The sequence below is a fragment of the Coturnix japonica genome, chromosome 17 (assembly GCF_054131305.1).
Source record: "Coturnix japonica strain WE chromosome 17, WE-NBRP24, whole genome shotgun sequence".
Classification (NCBI taxonomy): Eukaryota; Metazoa; Chordata; class Aves; order Galliformes; family Phasianidae; genus Coturnix; species Coturnix japonica.
The window spans coordinates 5,216,589-5,234,537 of record NC_140679.1 but is presented as its reverse complement, the minus strand read 5'-3'; positions in this window follow the sequence as shown (position 1 = coordinate 5,234,537).

Below are 17,949 nucleotides of genomic sequence, written 5' to 3'. Positions count from 1 at the left end.
AAGAAAATGAAGACACAACCCCTGCCACCAAGGTCAGCTCTGCAGCACACGTTACCTGAGGAGCACTTGGCTACTCATGCAAACTGCACAGTGCCAGGAAGATTGTTACATGTTGCACTTCTTCTTCTCCTGGCTCAGAAATTAAATTTTCTACCTAGAAAATGGAAAACAAACAAACAAGCAAACAAAAAACAACAACAACAAAAAACACCTCACCTGACATAAAGGAGACATGATTGTTACTATGGAATTCCGGAGGGCAAGGTATTTGCCCTCTCTATGAAGAAGCTGACTGCAAAGGACTAAGAACAGCCACGATCACGTTGAGAACTTGCGGGTAAAATTTGGGACTGAACCAATAATGGGCTTCTGGAGGTGAGGGTCTGCTCCAGGCCGCCTGGTCAAGGGAGCCTGTTGATGGGCCCTGCTTACTGCAGCTACCAGAAGCACCGCGCTTACTGACTCTCAACTTGATGGGGGATTCCAGTCAGGCTGGGAAATCAGCATGGCTGGCTGCAAGCTGTCTGAGAGACTGCTGGACTGCACTGGGAATAACTTTGTGGGCCAAGCATTAAGCACACCAAGCAGAAGGGAAGGTATTGGACAGACCGACCAGAGGTCAAGCGTTGCTGGACCTGCTGCTCACCAACGCTGAGGAGATCATCAAAGGCGTCAAGGTTGGAGGCTGCCTGGGCTCCAGCGATCATGCCCTGGTTGAGTTTGTGATCTCAAGCGATGTGGGCCTGGCAAAGAGCAGGACCAGGATGCTCAACTTTAGAAGAGCAGACTTCAAGCTACTCAATGGAATGCTGGCCAAGATCCCCTGGCGCGCTGCCCTCAAAGATAAGGACGTTGAGGAGAGCTGGCTACTGTTCAAGGATGCCCTCTTGGCAGCACAAGAGGTCTCCATTCCCCTGATTAAGAAAGTGGGCAGGAGAGGTAGAAAACCGGCATGGCTCAGCAAGGACCTGCTAAGAGAACTGAGGGTGAAGAAAGGGGTGTACAAGCTCTGGAAACAAGGCTGTGTCACCCGGGAAGAATACAGGGATGCCGTCCGAACTTGCAGATGTGGGATCAGGAAAGCCAAGGCTCAGGCAGAACTGAACTTGGCGAGGGATGTGAAAAACAACAAGAAAACGTTCTACAGGTACATTGGCCAGAAGAGACAGGCCAAAATGGGCGTGCCTACTCTGGTAAATTTAAAAGGAGAAATGGCTTCAACAGATGAAGAGAAAGCTGAGGTGCTGAATGAGTTCTTCACCTCGGTCTTCACTGGTGGCCAGGATTCTAGTCTTTTTCACGTCCCTAAGTCTTGCACCCCCATACCTCCATGTGGGGACCAAGGAGGTAAATCCCTCCCCACTGTAAGGGTAGAGCAAGTCCGAGAGTGCCTCCTTAGACTGAATGAGTATAAGTCTATGGGGCCAGATGGCGTGCATCCCAGGGTCCTGAAGGAGCTGGCTGAGGTGGTTGCTGAGCCGCTCTCCATCATATTTGAGAAGTCGTGGCTGTCAGGTGAGGTCCCGGATGATTGGAGGAAGGGTCACGTCACTCCCATTTACAAGAAGGGGAGCAGGGACGACCCGGGTAACTACAGGCCGGTGAGTCTCACCTCTGTGCCTGGGAAGATTATGGAACAGATCCTCCTGGACAACATGCTTGATCGCATAAAGAACAAGCATGTGATCCGAGACAGCCAGCACGGCTTCACCAGGGGAAGGTCATGCTTAACTAATCTTGTGGCCTTCTATGATGGAGTGACGGCGTTGGTGGATGAAGGGAAGGCGACCGATGTCATTTACCTGGACCTGAGCAAGGCCTTTGACATGGTCCCCCATCACATCCTCATCTCCAAATTGGAGGGAGGTGGATTTGATGGGTGGACAACTAGATGGATAAGCAATTGGTTGAAAGGCCGCAGACAGAGGGTGGTGGTCAATGGCTCTATGTCCAGGTGGAGGCCGGTAACGAGCGGCGTCCCTCAAGGGTCTGTCTTGGGACCGGTGCTCTTTAACATCTTTATTAATGACATCGATGAGGGAATGGAGTGCACCCTCAGCAAGTTTGCTGATGACACCAAGCTGAGTGGTGCAGTCGATACGGTGGAGGGAACAGATGCCATTCAGAGGGACCTTGACAGGCTGGAAAGCTGGGCTCGGGTGAACCTAATGAGGTTCAACACGGCAAAGTGCAAGGTTTTGCACTTGGGCCGGAAGAACCCCAGGCACCTGTACAGGCTGGGAGGAGTTGTCCTTGAGAGCAGCTCGGCTGAAAAAGACCTAGGGGTCCTGATAGATGAGAAACTTAACATGAGCCAGCAGTGCGCTCTGGCAGCCCGGAAAGCAAATGGGATCCTGGGCTCCATCAGGAGAGGGGTGGTCAGCAGGGATAGGGAGGTGATCGTCCCTCTCTACTCTGCTCTTGTGAGGCCCCATCTGGAGTACTGTGTCCAGGTGTGGAGCCCTCAGTACAAAAAAGATATGGAAATTTTGGAAAGGGTCCAGAGGAGGGCCACAAAGATGATCAGGGGGCTGGAGCACCTCCCCTATGAGGACAGGCTGAGGGAGTTGGGTTTGTTCAGCCTGGAGAAGAGAAGGTTGCGAGGTGACCTCATTGCAGCCTTTCAATACCTGAAGGGAACTTACTCCCAGGAGGGGAGTAAACTCTTCGAAAGGGCTGATAATAGCAGGACTAGGGGAAATGGTTTTAAGTTGAAGGAGGGAAGATTTAGGTTGGATGTTAGGGGAAAGTTCTTTACTAGAAGGGTGGTTAGGTCCTGGAACAGGCTGCCCAGTGAGGTTGTGGATGCCCCGTCCTTGGAGGTGTTCAAGACCAGGTTGGACAGGGCCCTGGGCAACCTGATCTAGTAAATGTGTATGTTTGGTGGCCCTGCTAGGCAGGGGGGTTGGAACTACATGATCCTTGAGGTCCCTTCCAACCCGGGTAATTCTGTGATTCTGTGATTCTGTGAAGGGAAGCATTACTGGACATGGTGCACAGCAGGGGTTAAGACTGGAGGTGGTCAGGGCTGTAGTGACCATGCCCTCCTAGAGTTCCTCATCTCAAGGAATGCAGGCCTGGCAAAAAGCAAAGTCAGGACCCTGAGCTTCAGGAGAGTCAGCTGCAGGCTGTTCAAAGAATTCTTGGACGAGAGACACTGGAAAACTGTTCTTAGGGGCAAAGGGTTCAAACATCCCTTTGTGTGCACCTGTGTGCAGCCCAACTCCTCAGCACAGCCCTGTGCAAGCACACATTTGTGCCACCGCATCCACGCACTATCTATGTGCTCACACACACTCACACAACCACATCCCTTAGTGCAGCCCTGTGCGCACACACACTCACACATGTGTAACCCCTTCCTTTCACTCCCAAAGTGCACGCACACACCGGTACCACAATGTCCTTGTGCAGCTCCAACACTCTGCACACCCCTGTGCACGTACATATATGTGCATGCTCGTCCTTGCACACATACCCACAGACCTACACACACCTGAGCAACACCACTGGTTTGTACACTCATGGACACAAATGTGTGTACAACACCATCCATGCACAAATACACACACACACACACATGGATCCCCACTGCTTTGCACAATGCTGTGCACACTCACGTGTGTCATGCACTGATTTCCCATCCAGTCCTCGAGGGGTCACTTACTTAGGACAGGAGTGCAGGGGAGCAGCCAGAAGCTGTTTGCATTCCCTGCTGTCTGCTGGGCAGCTTTGCTGGAGATGCTTGAGTTGCTTTGCTTTTCCTTGGGAGGTGGGAAGGAGCTTTGAATTTGAGGCACATCCCGTGCCAGAGCATCCCGATGGCACAAGGGGGATCAGGGCCCCTCTATTGGTTACCTCGGTGGCTTGCAGCAACTGGAACTTTTTGCCTATTGAGAAAGCTAAAAAGTGTGAGTTCCTCCTGACCCATATCAACAAAAATCTCAACCATAAAAAAGAGACGTCTTCGTATTCAAGCAAATGACAACAGTAAGACCATGCATGTTGTTTTGTTGTATTTCCTCTGTAATCATGGGGAGGATATGAAGAAGTGGTATAATTCATCCACTTCTGCACTTCAGGCACAAGTTCCTTAGAATTGGAAGAGACCCTTAAAGGCCATTTAGCCCAGCTCCCCTGCAATAAAAAGGGACATTCACAGCTAGATCAGGTTGCTCACAGCCTGGTCATTAGTCATCCCAGAGGCAAAACACACACTGAATGATCTCTCCTTCAGTCATGAATCCTTGGAGACAACAGCATTGACACTGCATGTTACTGAAGCAGTAAAAGAAATTGCTCCTGTAACTCTCCTTGTGTTAAGTAAAATGATGATAAAAAGCAATGGAATGCTTTGGCAGGACACCAAAACCATCCTCCTTCCTTGATATCTGCTGCAATGGAACCTTCCACTGGAAGAAAGCCTCTGATGACTTGTCACCCCAGAGAGGTCAGCTTTAGAAGCAGGACTGCTGCACAATAGAATGAACTGGAGCTCCTTAGCATCTCTTACATCCAGGAGGGGTGTGATCAGACCCACCTATCACCTTCAGGTGCGCTTTCTGACACCTTGTCTGACTTCACTGTCACTGTGCCAGCATCCTCAGGCTTAACCTGCTTCATTGTCAGTGTGCAGCAATTGCCAACGTTCTTGATGTCATTGTAATTGTTGGTGTAAAGGAGGTTGCCATTCAGGAACCATTCCACGTCCTCGTCATTATGGGACAGCTCGCAGGAGAAGACAGCAGAGCTCTCTTCTTCAATTTCTACATCCTGCAGGTGCTTCGTTACTTCTACATTGCGGGCTGTGGGGAAACAAGGTGAACTGTTACCACTGTTACTATAAATCATACTGGGATGTGGTAGAATGGTTGGACTAGATGATCTTTGTGTAATCATCTATGTGAAGATAATACATGTATAAAGTTAGCAGGAGAGAACGGCAGAAGTCAACCTCAAGAAGAGAAATCTGAGGTGAAATAGGACATGGAAGAGGCCACCCTCCCTGCTCATACCTTCAGCTGTCAGCGTGGCCTCAGTCTCTGCAATTCCTGCCTTGCACTTGTACACACCAGCATCATCGGGCTTCAGCTTCAGAATTCTGAGCTCTACTGAATGCTTATCCCTCTTGATCTTGTACTTCTCAGAGGGCTCGATGGGTGTGCGGCCCTTGAACCATTTCACAACCTTTGGAGAAGGCCTGAAGTCACAGGACAGGATGACAGAATGACGTTCCAAAGCTGTCTTGTCCTCCAACTTCCTGGTGATTTCTATATAGTAATCTGCAAAGCAGGGGTGGAAGAGAAGAAAGGATGAGGACAATTGGAAGAAGAGGAAAGTCTCTTGCGTGTATTCCATTCCAATTAATGTCAAGTTCACAATGGTTCTTTGAACGACTCTAAAGATAAAACAAACGATTGTCTATAGGGAATGCCATTGACTACATTTCTATGAAGTAATACTGTACAGTATCTACCAAATGCAAGGTCCAGCTCTTGTTCTGTGCTTATTAAATTGCTCCCAATTGTTGAGGCTTTTATTCAAATAAGAGTGAGTTGAAAATATAACAAGTACTTTAGGATGTGAATGGATAATCTTACGCTGGGGACAACAGCAGATAAAAAGCCTGCAAGTTTCTTTCAGATGAAATCAATGACAAACCGCACCAAATTTAGGTGCTACCAAACTTAAACTTGTCTAGTTCAGAAATACAATTAATTTCACCTGATTTGACTTCTTTGCTATAGCCAAGGACAAAACCTCAGCTCTGTAAATCTGAATAGTAAGCACATCACAGCTATTCAAACACATCTTTTACTGAGATGCAGCTGTCTCATTTAGTGTCCAACGACTTTGAACTGGAAATGGAGCAGACCAAAGCAGAATCTAAACATGGCTTCTACAAGGACTGATCAAATGCGGCCACCGTCAAATTCAAAGTATCTGATACAGAAGGATCACACTCACTGTCAGACAAAACCTCTTTGGAGAGGTGAACTGACTGCCCTGTTCACCCCCACTTTGGAAATAACTGCACTCATTTCCTACCTGCTCCCAGCAGTGTGGGATGGTGGGATAGCATCACACTTCCCACACTAAGCATCCCACCATGTCACTTGTTCCACCTAAACCTCAGTCCCAAAACAAAAGGGGAACTCGCTTCTGAACCCTCTTCACTTCATTTCAGATGTCTTATATGCTTGATCTCCAACCCACCCCCCACTCAGGAGAAAGACCCCCCGCTTACACCCTACCATCTTGTTGCATTCTGATGTTGTCATCAGCCTTCAGCTTGTTGTCCTCTTTGTACCACTGGGTCTGAACCTCATCGTGTGAAATCTCACAGACAAAAGATGCACTCCCATATTCATTCACTTCCACATCTTCCAGTGCTTTGACAATCTTGATATCTCCAGCTGTGAAACAGTAGAGATATATTTGTCAGGGTATTTCCAGAACTGAGTGCAGCATCTTTTCCTTACACATATTTGCATAGAAAATAAGTAGGATTATGTTTTATTCTAAACCATCATCCATTCCTGAGTCATTTCTCTCTTCAACACAGTCAATGCATTATTGCCCTTGAACTTAAAGACAGACCTACTAGCTACAATGGAGCTCCCTGCAAACAGTTTTCATGGAAACCAGAATCTCATTTATTCTAAAACCTTTCAAGCAAAATTAAGGGTAGAAAAACAATAGAACTGACTGAATCTTTAAGGTCATTTAGTTCCAGTCCCCCTGCTATAGGCAGGGACACCTCCCTCCACACCAACTCTTCTCCTCAGGGTCAAGGCTTCTCTCAAATCATTCTCCTCTAAGCCTGTGCCTGTGCTTGGGATTGCCCTGACCCAGGTGCAGGGCCTTGTACTTGGCCACACTCAAGTTCATGAGGCTGCCAAGGGCCCACCTCTCCAGCCTGTCCAGGTCCCTCTGAGTAGCATCCCTTCCCTCTAGCACATCAACAGCACCGCTCAGCTTGGTGTCATCTGCAAACTTGCTGAGGCTGCATTTGATTCCACTCTCCATGTTGCCTACAAAAATGTTAAATAACACTGGTCCCAACACCACCCTCCACCTGGACACTGAGCTATTGACTGCAGCTCTCTGAGTGTGACCATCCAGACAGTTCCCTATCCTGCAACTGGTCCATCCATCAAAACCATTTTTCTCCAGTTTGGTGACCAGGATGTCATGCAGGACGGGATCAAATGCTCTGCACAAGTCCAAGTAGATGATGTCAGTTGCTCTCCCATTATCCACTGATGCTGTTACTCCATCATGAAAGGCCACCAAGTTTGTCAGACATGGCTTGACCTTGATGAAGCCATATTGGTTACCACCATTACCTCATCTTTATTTTCCAAACTATGCCAAGGAGAACTAGACAGAACTCTACAGTGTTGTGTCACTACAAACCTGTCTGAACCATTGGCTTCTCTGCATGCTCATCACTAGTCTCTCCTTAGCTTGTGTGCCTACAAACAATGTATGGGGAATGTCAGCCACAAATCTTACCTAGGGGACATCTTTGCTTCAAAATCCTTTGAACATCACACAATCCCTTTTAACTCTCCAGGTCTGCATTTAGTTATGGGACACACAGTTAGATGAAAAGGCATTTGACAAAGAAGGAAATGAAAGAGTTTAATCTGCTGTGTCATTCTCTCGGTAGCCAGAATAACTAACCCTCGCCAGTGTTAGTTCAAAGAATAGGCAGATTTTATCTCCTGACATGAGCAGTAATTCAAAGAAGCTGGTATATGATCCAGTATCCTGCATATTCACTGCAGGCAGGAAAAGACATTATGAGATAAGGGAGATCTACACATCACTTGTTATGAACACCTCATAAAGATAAAACCACACACAAGAGGAGAGTTTATGAAGAGGACCACTCTTGGACTACTTTCCAAGAGGCATCAATTAGTAACTCTCTTTGCTCATTTTTCACACTACTCCACAGTGTCCTCCTGAGCCCCCTTACTCCTGCTGCCAACTGCTGATGCAGGGAATCCTGAGGAACCAAGGATTCATAGTTGTTCCATCAGTAGTCCTTGGTCAGCTCTCCCTCCCTGCCCCTTCTGTTTTGATCCCACTAACCAAATTTTAGTTAGTCTGAAAAGAGGATGGAAACCTCCGCAGCAATTAGTTTCTAAATATCTTGCAATGGGCAGCTTGTAGGAGCCCCATCTCAATGCCCACAGCACAGGAGGCAGGACTGCTTAGCCCATGCACTAGTGCATTTACCAGCACAGATGTAAGCCCAGATCTATGCACACCAAATACAGGCTCTCAGTTTGCACAAGGAGGCATCCATGGAGCTGAAGTATTAGGCAGATATTGTGGTGGGGCAGCAGTTATTGAGACGCCAGACAGAAAGGACACAGATAACGTGGCAACTCAGCTTTACCATTATGACTGATGATGGAACATCTAATTTCACTGCTCAAAAGAGAACTTCCATATAACTGGAAAGAATGAAATTCACAGGGGAAACCACACACAGACACACACAAAAGCAATACAAAGGAGATGAAGGATGGTTCACATACTAGTGATTCACTCTGAGACGCAAGCAAATGAAAGAGTATCCCCAACCATTTGCCTCCTGAAATGCTAAGTATATAAACTCATTGCTGTGATAACTCTGCCAGACGTGAGTCATACACTGTAAAACCTTATGGGGTCAATCAGTTTAACTTCATAAATTCATTACACCAACAAAAACAGACCATCGTGTCCAGGCTGGTTCATTTCAGCTCTTCAAAGCTGTTGGTAAAACTGCCTGAGAGCTGAAATGCTTACCAGCAAAAGCTAAAAACTGTAAATCAAATGTAATAGGCTGGCTTTGTCTACTGTATAGAAATGATGCCTGAAAAAAAGAAAATAAAAAAGAACGTAAACCAGAACAAATGGAATGGCTACATAAAACAGCCAGTACTGAAACAGCAACCCAACCTGGTTGCAGAATGAGAGAGAAAATGAGAGTTCACCAAAGTCATGGGACAGGACACATGTTCATGTTCATGCTAACACTGAACCCAAGTGGCCACATGAGGACAGCATCTAGTAGGAAATCAGAAAAAAGCATCCTTTCATACGTCCCTTGGGAAGGTGGCATCTACCAGGGCACAGCAGACCCGTGTGTTCAGTAACAAGTCTGATGCTTCAGAGCCCAATGATGAGCTACAAACTGGGGTTTAACCAATGCAACACATGGAGGGAAAATCTGTCTTGAGCATAAAGAAGAAAGAGAAAGGTATCCAAAAGGACTAACCAAGAAATGCCCAAACTGCCCATGAAGCATTTCTTCCCGTGGGGCAAAATACCACAAGAGGATTTATTTGCTCTTTCAGTTAAACATAAAATGAACCTTTAGGGTAGCTGATGTCTTGTCTTAGGCTGCTCAGCATGTGGATGTTCCCTGATCTTCATATTCACACTTGTGAATAATGAGACTTCTCTTATTTCCCTGGGAAGTAATGCCCACTTTTTTACTTTGACAGAGCTCCTTCCCATCCTAGAAGGGAAAATATCAAGTCAGATCTCCATTAGTCCTTCCATCTCTGCACTGAGTAAAGGGAGCCTTCAGATCTATGCTTAATTCACCCACTCCCCTAGAATTAATGGAACTGTGCTTACTGGAACATATGCTGAAGCTTAAGCACAGTGCAGTGTTTTCAACATGAAGGAATGGCTATAGAACATGCATAAATTCTGGCTGACCTATGACAGCTTAAAGCACTGCGGAGGACTGTTAACAAGCCTGTTTGGACATCACTTTGAATAAATGACGTTATCCCCAAATAAGGGAAGGAACAGCTGAGCACCAGGGAGGTACACAAAGTGCCAGAGCAAATTCTCACACTGTCAGGTGCAAAGAAAACTGAGATTTCACCCCAAAAACCCAGTTCACAACAAGGCTACAAAATCCCGGCTGAGAATTTCTGTGTTAGACTTGAAGCTCAAGACTGTACTGTAGTTCAACCAACAATATTTTGTGCAGCATGACCTAAAAAGTTCACAATAAAACCAAAACAAACTTCAATTTCAACTTGATAAATGAACTCAGGACATAATAACAAAGAGTGCTGATCTGGGCAAATAAAAGAGCATAAAGAAAAGAGAGCAGTGAAAAAGCTATCAAGGAAAAGCTCAGACTCGCATCCCTTGGAAGTGAAATTAAAGGCTCTCATTCATTTCCAGAGAAGTCAGAAAGGAAAATACCATTACATGCCATACCTTGAACCACTTGACGTCCATGTTGGGCCTGGACAGCTCACACTCAAATGTGACCTTGTCCTTCTCAATGACGCTACTGTCTGCCAATGGTTTGCTGATTTTCACAGGCAATTCTGAGAAGGAGAAAGAAGAATGTGGATTTAGTTGGGAACTTAGTTTTGTTCATAACCAGGTCCATGGGTGCTGTTAAATGGATCCTTCCAGATGGAAAAAACATTTCAGGTGGCCTCCTAGATTTTACCCCTTTTTGTGTTGCATGCAAGACTGAAAAAAAAAATTACTTCTGCAAAGTTCTTCTTGTCATAAGGAAACAAATATTTGGGGAATGGCAGAACCAGGTAAAATTTTCCTTCACGTCAAGAAAGTATAAATTTCACTCTCATGCTCTTGGTGTGGTTTCTGCTATGATTATTTGGACTAATTAAGCTTCTCCCTGATGAAAGCCTAGAAGTATATCACAAGAAGGACCAACTTACCCGTGACCTTTTATTTGTCTTACTCAAGCATCTCCTCCTGACCAAAACTGACAATAAAAGATTCAGCCAGACTACAGGTTTGAGCAGCTGAGTTGTTTCTAGGATCTCCTGCAATCTCAAGCTTGGAACACACACTTGTCTTTTGACTAAGTGTCTCTTATAGTGCAGTAAAACAACAGGTTTTCACACAGCGATTCCTCATTTACCTTGATCTGAAATCATTCTCAAACCATGTGGGATCAGTCCAGGGAGAAGGGGAGGAGAGGGGAAGGGAAAGGGGAAGTCCACAGTCCTCTAAAATCAGGCTTCTTAGCCTAAAGCTCAACAGCAAATAGCAGTCCACTTCCCCACATTGCTAGACTCCGAGCATTTAAAGAACATCAGCTGACCTCATTATGAGCTCTAACATAGCCAAAGGAATTCATATATTCAAATATTCTCTTGAGTGATGAGAAATATGGAGCATAACTTCAGACTTCTGCTGTTAAACTCTCACTTCTATCATAAACCAGAGTAAGAGTTCAATGCTGTTTTAGATGGAGGACTCATATTTTAAATAACTCATCTCATTAAGGCTTGGATTCCCTACTACAATTAGTTAAATTCCAGTTTGGATCATGCTTCACCTTGGATCACTTAGGGCTTCAGCCACTTATTGGAACTAACTCAATTTGTCTACAGAGAAGCTGTTTTCTATAGCAACAATAAGCTGTGATTGCAACTGGATGTCGGGAGAGCACAAATCCCGCAGTTATCCTGTACCAACATCCTCTCCTTCCATCAGAACAGCAAGTTTTTAAACCAGACTCATGCAAGCTTGCATGACACACCTTGTGTAAAACTGTTGGCAGCCATCAGGACAGCCGGTTGCTTCCTGTATAGACACTGTTCCATCAGTTTTGGTTTTTTGTCTCGCTAGAACAACAGCCAGTGTCTGAAAACTCCCACAACTGAAGCAACCACGCTGATATACCGCAGTCACTGGAGGTGCTCAAGAGCCACGGGTATGTGGCACTGGGGACGTGGTTAGTAAGTCCAGTGAGGGTGGGCTGGGTTGGACTCAGCTATCTCAGTGGTCTTTTCCAGCCTTGGGTGCAACTTGTAAGAGGGAATGAAGCAGCAAACTGCCCAGCACTGAGCTGCATTCTTCTGACACATGGTATCAGTGAACTGCTGTATTTCCCTATCTTCTCTGGAGCTATTGATCTAACCTAACTGAAAAAGTAAGCCTGAACCTAGATATAAATCAGGATCATAGTCACCCATGGTTGCTTATATATTCAGAAAGACACTCCAGAGGGTAATTCAGCGCATCTAGAAATTAAAGTAGAAGTTCCTTAGTCAAAAATATTCCACAGCCAGATTTTCACCTCGCTACCACTACATTAAAAAGGAGAATCCAACTTGTGGTGTGGGTCATTGATGTTGTTCCGGGGGGAATTGTGGCTGTTCCATGCCCACAGGGTAGAAGACAGCCAGTCTTCCTCTAAGCCACATAAAAAGCTGCTTAGTGCTCCCAAAGCGAATGCTCACCAGTTGTTTCCAACTTGAAGGTCATCTTCTGGCCAGCAGCCTCGCAGATGTATTCTCCAGCATCTTTCTTCTCCAGCTGCTCCACAACCAGACGCCGTGTTTTGCCCACAGATTCCATTCTGAACTTTCTGGAGGAGGCAAGCAGTCTTCCATCCTTGTACCATTTTACTTCTGTTGGATCCTGTGCTACTTCACAGCTGAGGGAGGCACTTGCTGCCAGGACAGCACTCACCTCTTTCTGCATCTGCTCCTGGTTTATAAACACAGGTTTTGGCTCTGAGGGAAGAAAAGAAAAAGTATTGACTGAGGGACCGAAATGAGACCAACTTGCAGGTTTGTATGTACAGGTTGGAACAGGTTTAGGTTACCACTTGTGCCCAAACTAATAGCCTTCACTAGAGAATATCAGCTCTTCTGTTGAAACAAAGTGTCAAATCTAGGCAAGAAAGAACCTAGGAACTGAAGGAACCAAGAGGGTCCTTGAACACCAGTCCCATGGTTGCAAGTCACTATGCAAACATATTGAACCCAAAAGAACATCTGTCCTGCAGGCAACCAAAACCTGAGTTCCTTTTACTTAAGACCCACTGTGAAACATCAAAACACATAAACATGTGATAGTCAAACCACTGGCTGCCTTTTCATGACCCAGAACAGTACTCCTGGCTTCCTGAACAGACTCCTCATGGCCTCTACCATTGCCACAACTGTGACTGTCAAAGGCACAAAGGAAATATGCTCACCAACGCAGTCCTTTGTTCTTTGTGTGTGATTTGCAGATATCTATCTTACTTTGAGCTCTGGCAATAGTCAGCTCTACCAGGTCTCTTACTGTGAGTAGCAGACTCACCTATCCAGATGCAGCCTCCAACATAAAGGCATAGTAAAAAGGCAGTGTACTACTAGGAGAAGTTCCTGCTTCTCCTGCCATGAAAGGCTGCACGTAGAACATGCACTCCAGCCTCACTGCACATACTTATCTTAGTCAAATGTTTAGGTGAACAAGAATTACAGTTTGGGATCTCAGGCACAGGAGAGATTTGAATAATATCTTGAATATTGCTTCCACTGTACATATATTACTAATTATTGCTCTGCAGACAGACTGAAACAGGTCTTTGTGTCATACTGAAACCAAATACTTTCTACAAACCCAGGCAATCAAGTCTAGGGAAAAAACCTCAGCACAGACTACAGTGATCCAGGTGCAGTATAATAGAAACTAGATTTTACTTTACTGTTCTCTGCTGTATTTCATACAACACCTGTCTTACCTGTGACATGAATCTTGAAGGTGAGTTTCTGGCCAGCAGCCTCGCAGCTGTACTCCCCTGCATCTTTCTTCTTCACCTGGCTCACCACCAGCCGACGCTGTTTGCCCTCTGACTCTACCTTGAACTTCTTGCTCGAGGTGATCAGTTTCCCCTCCTTTTATCACTTGACCTCTGTGATAAAATGTTTGCTCATTAAGACCGGGATGTGGTAGCATTGTGGTGGAGTGCTTGTTCATTAGGACCGGGATATAATGGTGGAATATGGAGGCCACAAAGGTTGCAGAACACTCTAATTTTATGGGTAGATTGTGTACTCTGCGTAGTTACAGGCAAAGCGCGCCCCGATGGATACAAAGTTCCACGGAAGGACCAACCAAGGAACGACACACCAAGTCGCACGATCACAACCGACCAATTAAAGGACAATACGCTCGGGATGGACAATACAAAAGAAGTTGCAAGGGACAGGACGGCGCGGCAGTTGGAGGAACAATAATCCCCCTGTCGCCCAGCACTGAATTGCCTTTTAGTTTTACCCGCTACAATTAATAAAAGTTTATAATTGGAACATTATTGGCTCATTGCTTATAAATTGATGACAACCTCCATCTTCTCCTGGGCCACCTCGCAGCTCAGCGTGGCATTTTCTGTTGTTGCGGCCTTCACCACCTTCTGTACCTTCTCCTTGTTTGTAAATACAAATTCTGGCTCTGAAAAGAGAGAGATACATTAGTTTGGCCTCTTGAAAGAAGAGCAGGTTTTGGGGAAGGAGTCAGAAAAATGAATCAGTTCTCCCAGTCTGATGCCCCAAGAGAATGATGTGGAGAGAAGTTGTGCAATTTATGGATGCCCCATCCCTGAAAACATTCAAGTCTAGGCTGGATGGGTGTTAGAGCAACCTAGTCTCAAAGAATGTGTTCCTTTCCAGGACAGAGATTGGAACTGGATGATCCTCCAGGTCCCTTCCAACAAAAGGCATTCTGTGATGCTTCTTGTATGACTCTCATGACTCTTTCGTCCCCTAGCTGCCATTTACTTATGTCTTCAAAACATCAACTTATACAAAACATTCCTGTAGTATTCTCTCCCATGCTAAATGAGCCCTTCCAAGACAAAAACATGTTACATAGAGCACACCCCCTAGTGCTTGACACAAAGCCCCTGTTCTGAAACTTCCTGAGACGCAGCTGCATTGCAGAGTTGTTCTAGTGGTACAGGCACGTGGGAATGGAGAAGTGCAATCAGAACTTTCTTGTCTATGGCCTCATTCCCACAGCAAAAGGAAATTCCTGAAGATTTTAAAAGATGGAGCTGCCTCACAACTGTATTTAGAATAATTTGTTCAATTTCCTCATCAGAAATTAACCACCCCAAAGTTCAGCTCCAAAAATTTTAAGCATAGCAGGGAAAACTTACAAACTAATGACCGTTTTCTAAAACATTCTAGAATGAAAGGCCAAAATGTGTTCTCTCTCACCTGTGACATGAATCTTGAAGGTGAGTTTCTGGCCAGCAGCCTCGCAGCTGTACTCCCCTGCATCTTTCTTCTCTACCTGGATCACCACCAGCCGACACTGTTTGCCCTCTGACTCCACCTTGAACTTCTTGCTCGAGGTGATCAGTTTCCCCTCCTTGTACCACTTCACCTCCATCTTCTCCTGGGCCACCTCGCAGCTCAGCGTGGCATTTTGAGTCAGTGCAGCCTTCACCTCCTTTTGTACCTTGTCCTTGTTTGTAAACACGTCTTCTTTCTCTGCAGGGACATCACAACAGTCACACCATTTTGCTGTAGTCTGCTGCAGAGCTTACTCCAGTTCCCCATTTTCATTATACTTGCCCTTCACAGGGACCATCATGATGCCTCATTAAGACAGGAAAATACTTTCCCCTCTATTTTGCCTTGGGAAATGAATAGGCATATCATTTCATATCATATCATAAATCTAAACATTTCGCAGTCTGATAGCAGATTTGGACATGAGATTTAGAACACCTGCATGCACTGCTGAACCTCCTCCCTTCTCTTTGTTTCTTCTGATGTCTCTCTACATTTCCAGTAAATCAGAAGGGAATGGCCCTCTAGAACAGGTTGCCTGTTGGAAGTAACCGCGGGAGACAAGTCTCATGCTATCATGGTCAACAAGCCTCGTTTATTAGGTGTTACAGCATCTCATTTATACAATCAGTAATAAGTTCATGCATATTGCAAAAGTTAAGCTCAGGATTGGTGAATTAGACATTACTTCATCTGACCTTTGTGGTTAGTCTTATGGATACTTTTTCTTTGCAGCTTTGTCTACACCTTGCTACACATCTTGCTTTTCCCTTAGGCCGTCCTTGCTTCTAGATACATATTTCATCTTTAGCTACATACCCTGTCTTTTCACATACTGATTTCTCCACAGCTGCTTAGCCCGTGACCGTCCCTAGGATAAACCATCTTTGTCTTTAATCACATTCATTCTTTTACAATTTAACTAGTGGAATCTCTTCATGTCCTTTCTCATGAAGCCATTCTGCATAAACACTCTCCACATTTCCCCCGTTTTCTTTTAAAATGAAAAGGCTCAGTTCAACGACCGATTAATCATATTTAACAAGCAGTTCAGTTCGTTTGTTCAATCAGTTCTCATGTAGTTTTATCCTGCTCCATAGCTGCTGCTCTGTGAACTCCTTATCTCGATCCATGGCTGCTGCTCCATAAAATTCTTCTTGTATTACAACAATTCCAAGATTCTGCCTATAGAGTAACAACACTACTTAAATTAATAACATAACTATTATAACTCAATCAAGACCTCGATTGACAATACTCTAAAAGTGAAAAAAGAGACAAGTCAAATACAACATAACAACATTACTGTTAAACCTACTAAAAAGAACAAACATGTTTGTACTGCAACCTAAGTTTCTTCAACCTTAAAATAAATCCGTGAGGGTTCCATTGTGTTAATCTGTAACTGATCAGTAAAAGTCTTCAATTTTCATATACTCTGATATATTGATTTTAATGACCACTAAAATTTGTGCAATAAATGCTTTTAAAATGCTCATAACCATGCTCTACTGACTGAGTTATCCGGGCTAATAATTGATTAATGATTGTGCAATTTTATGAAGTAGCATGTCAAATAGAACCAATTTAGAGGACAAATGTACTAGAGTATCACTAGGGGCATTAATACTTATTGACCCTTGAGAAACAGCAGACCATGTTGGTGGTGGATGTGACAGGTAGTGCCAGCAGGGCGTCCCCTGCTTCAAGGTGCACATTTCCTCTCTCACCCATCACAGATTCTCTCCTGCATTCAGGGTCTGAAGGATTTCTTCCAGTTGTACACCATATCCGCATGGCCAGTGCGTGATATAGAGCCCAAGTGGAACACCTGCTTGGAAAACAGAATAAACCATCAAATTTAGTTCTATTAGCGTGCACTTTTGTCTAAAATGATGCATGGTTATATTTTCAGATCCCAATTAATTGGATGTAAAATAGGTATCCGTTATATGATACAGGGTCATCTCTTTGCCTGGGTTTCCTTTCCAGGTTTTGTCTTTGCAAATTAAGAAAAGCTAATTAATAGGCTAATAATATCATAACCAAACAGTACTAAAACATTAAAAGATCTATTCCTGTAGATTCTAGCATTGATTACATCAAATCCTGTTTAATACACATCTGATCTATTACTAAAATAGAAGAAGCACACAACATCCTAGCTAATGCCTTAAACTCTAAATCTTGAGACTGCATTGGTAAAACAGAAAATCACACACTATGTCAAACTATTAGTAATATTATCTATAGTACAGCAAGTTACAAAGCAATACCACTAAGTAATAAACACACAATTACAATTACTATAAAGGCTGGATGCTATTTTCTGCCTTCAGATGAGACCGAAGATATCATGCTGGAACCCACATAGGGCCAGTCCCTGTGGAAATATGAGCATATTCACGACCCCAAGTTGTCAGTGGTAGAGGACAGTCCCAACGTCCTGTGGCCATATTCCAAACATTAACCATAGGCTGTTCCTTTAGCACTGGGGAAGCCTCAAAATGACGATCCACATAAGCTGTATCTCTATGAACACGATTCAAAAGCTTCATCACAAGCACAAGCAAAACCTTGCATAATATTTCTTGTAGTGTGTCTCCCATATTCCCCCTTTTTTGTTTATTAATAAGAATGGATTTCAATGTTTGATAAATGTGATCAGTGATAGCTTGTCCAGTGGGAGAATGAGCAATGGCTGTAGTATGTTTAACACACCCTTCTTGGAGGAAAGTTTGAGTGGCCTTAGAGGTATATGCAGGTCCATTATCTGTTTTTGTAGTATGTGGGATTTCCATAGCAGCATAAGCAGATAACCAGTGTTTACGGGTGTCATGACTGTGTTCACCTGTATGTGCTGTGG